The following is a 3901-nucleotide window of genomic DNA, read 5'->3' on the forward strand; positions in this document are numbered from 1 at the left end:
AATACATATGCTAGCTGGGTTTTAATGATTACACCATATGATCCCCATAACATAAGCAGATTAATATGCATGGTAAAAGATTGATTACATTGGTCGAGATGTATGCTCGAACAGATTCTGGATCAGTTTCTGACATAGATAGCCAAGTAGTAGTTTTCGTTTAGGGTGGTAAGGCCACCAACAGAAGAATAATTGGTTCATTGGTAGATAGCTTCCAGAATTTTGTTCAAATGTGTATAAAGGGCATTCTTGATATCTTATTTTGTTGTTCCGGTCGTGCTAAGTTCGATAGTTGTGACATATTTTGTGGTGCCATTTAGTTTCAATATATGTATCATGAATCTGCATTTCAAAATCAATATATTATATCAGAAACCTTAATTAGTTGAATTTTGCATTGCATGCATAAATTCTTGTGTGGTTGAATAATGGTAACGTATGTGACTATGGTAATTAGAGTTGGCAGGGCATTCACTCCGAGAATGGTGAGACTGGCCACATTGTTTCAACTAGTGCCGACGGGACAACACCGACCTCTATACATGGGTTGAGCCATCAGTTTAGCAGCCCCGTATGGGTGTTGGGGGTGGGGGGCCACCATCTTCCTCGGGAAGCAACACATTGAGCAGTTTTATGCATCACAAGGTTGCTCGGGACACAACGGGGAGTTGCACCGACATGCTACCACCCCAAGTATTAGTGTATTACTAATCCCACAAGGCACACAAATGAAGAACTCTTTGAGCAGTTGATAACACAAGTATGGCAATTTGATTAAGGTTTTAGCTGTGTGTTGTGTAATGGAATTATGTTTTCTTAGTATTGAGTTGCAAGAAATGTTGGCTGACCGTGTTGGTTTGGCCGCCGTGAATAGAATATCTTGGGTAAGCCATCATTCAATAGGAGACACGGAGATGAAAGTTGATACTGTTCAGGATTTGGTTTAAATTTATCAGGATCCTATCTTGTTGGTTCAAATTAAGGTGTGCAACGACTTTCCTGGGTGCTTTGAATGAAATCGATTGGGTGATAGCATACTCTCACCTGTGTGAATTAAGGGTTGGTTTTTATGTTGTTAGAATCATGGGGTTAACAGCGATGACGAGCATGTAATACCATCGTAATCTATTAGTGACTTCTAATTTAAACTTGTCAAGGGATAGCTCTACCAGTGGAAAACACTTTTTAGGACCTTTAGAGCACATTATAGGGAAAGTATATAATGGAGTTACATAAATTATTTATAAAATGATTCTTAACTGTTGTGATATATTTTGTTGTGATATATTTAGTTTTGAGAGGATTAAATTAAAATTATTTAATTTTAATTTTTTTACTGCCAAAAAAATGTTTTGGTCATGATCATAAAAAAGATGATTTAATTGTTAAAAGATAATCATAAGAATATATTTTTTGTTTATTATAATTATGCATAAAAATATTTCAATATACATATTGAAATGATAACTGTAAAAATAAATTAAAATAAATATTAATTGGAAAAATATAATTTATATGACAATTTTTTACTCATTTATTTTTTTTCTCAATAACAGTAAGTATAATTTAGTCATTATACGAGAATAAACATCAACATGATACTTTCTTAGTTTTAGGGATAAAATTATGACATGAATTAATAAAATTCAAGAATAAAAACGTATAAAAAGAATTATAAAATAATATTTGTTATCAACTTTGAAGTCTAAATGCATAAAAATTGTGAATTCTACTGTTATTTTGGGAAAGAAAATTATTTCTTAAAGAGAGTGGTTATTTTTTGGTAAAATTAGAGCCTCTCAATTAATTAAAATTTTTTATTATGATGCATTGACGTTGGATATACCGAGAGCTTACATCGTTAAATTTGTTATAGAATATAATAAATAGTGTTGCTCATAAGTAATATTAGAATGAGTTATGGAATTTTTTATACATAATTTAGACAAGGCTATCTAATGGAGCTCTGTTTAAGGGTTCTGTCAAATACTTTGCCCACATTGTGATGTTAAAAGTTTTCATTCATGTTGTTACGAACCATCGTAGTGATACTTAATCCATGGTATTTTGACCAATGCATTCTGATAATACTAGCTAATGGTCACATTTGTTGACAAAAAATATCAACATAAATAAAGAAGTAAGTGAATGGTTCGACCATCATTTTAACGTGGTGGAATCTTGTAATAATTAAAAGTTTCTTATAATTCTTATGGGGCAAGCGTGGATAATATAGCAAAGTAAAAAATCTGATGATTCACATAGGCAAAATAAGCAGTAGTTCTATGTGAGAGTTTCACATTTGATCTTAGAGGTACCCCGACATTTTCAAAAGGCCTCATGTAGACAGTATACCATCAACTAGTAATCATATACATGATAAAAAAAAAGGCAGGGGCTAACGATTGACACTTTTGCAATAAAAAAGTAACCGCCATGGGCACATTAAGTATGACCCGGGGCTGTCAAGGATCAACCAAAAAAATATTGCCTTGAGTGAACCTATACAAAATATGTACTACTGGAACGATTTCTAAAGAAACACACAGCAATCTTAACCAACTTTCAGTTGCCAGTGTGCAAATGCTTTGGAGACAACTTGCTGTGCCAAGTGGTCGGGTGACTTCATGACCAAGTCCACTGCTAAGCGCATCCAGGTAGTCGTGTTGACATTCTGAAAAAACACAATGTAAAATTCAACGTTAGCAACATGTAAACGATCCTGTTCTACATACGTGCCTCATATTGTAAACGGGTGGCATAGGAAAACACGAGTCACTGTACCTGTACCCCGTAGCCTTGCCATAGGTGCCCTCGAATCATCCAGTGGGTGACTCACATGCCACAGTCCATACTGTTTTGGCATAAATTTTTGTGGTTATGCGGTTTTATGTTGTAAGTTCCAAGTTCAGAACCGAAAAACAGCACTGACTATATAAAAGCATTCATGAAAGTTATTATGATACGTAAATGCGTGAACTTATGAGGCAGATTCTTGGTGAGGCACTTCAGGCTCCTCAAACTCGAACGCGAAAAACTTAGGATGTAGCACGCCTAGTCTCGATAGCCAGGACCTTCCCAACGTCAATGTCTCCAGGTAAAGTACCTGCTTCATGCAATTAAATTAATTTCAAATCAAATAAATTATATTATTACAGTAATTTTCATCTTAAAATAAAAGATGACTAATAAAAATGTTTATCTTACGTTGACTATTAAATAAAAAATGGTTAAATAAAGGATAATAATAAAATAAGAAATCAAAATAATACTGTTTATTCATTGGTTTTTTATTTTTAATTTAACTTTAGTTTGTTTTGAGACAATATCAGTTGAAAAAACCTTTATAAATCTGAACATTATAAAGCACCCATTTCGTAATTGTATTAGAGTTGAATTTTCAAATGATTATTTAATGCCAAAGAAGTCGATGTTTACCACTCGCAGCATCGCCATTTTCCTTGCATCCGCTTCGTGCGGATCTCAAAGTGAATCTAAGTATATCAATTTCATACGCAGCATGTCGATGATCATCAGGAACCAGTGCTGGTCGCACCACATAGGCTGATACACCTGTGCAAATAGCCAAACCAAATAAATTATGTATTGCACAGGTTTGTACATGTAGTTGATGCATATGCAACAATGGAAACCATGTGCGTACCCGAGTTGTCTAGTCCACCTTACACCGCATGTATTTGTTACATATGGATGTCATGTTCGCAGATGTAAGCTTCCGACCGCCCACTGCTACTTGCTAAATAATTTAAACACATGCGCAAGTTAATGTCATCCAAGAGCACCATCGGAAAAAAATACCTTTTAGAAAAACTATTCTAAAAAATAATACATTTACATTTCTTTTGTACTGAGTACGTGACTATTAGTAATAATTAGTTTG

The sequence above is a fragment of the Arachis hypogaea genome, chromosome 5, assembly GCF_003086295.3.
Source record: "Arachis hypogaea cultivar Tifrunner chromosome 5, arahy.Tifrunner.gnm2.J5K5, whole genome shotgun sequence".
NCBI classification, from domain to species: Eukaryota; Viridiplantae; Streptophyta; class Magnoliopsida; order Fabales; family Fabaceae; genus Arachis; species Arachis hypogaea.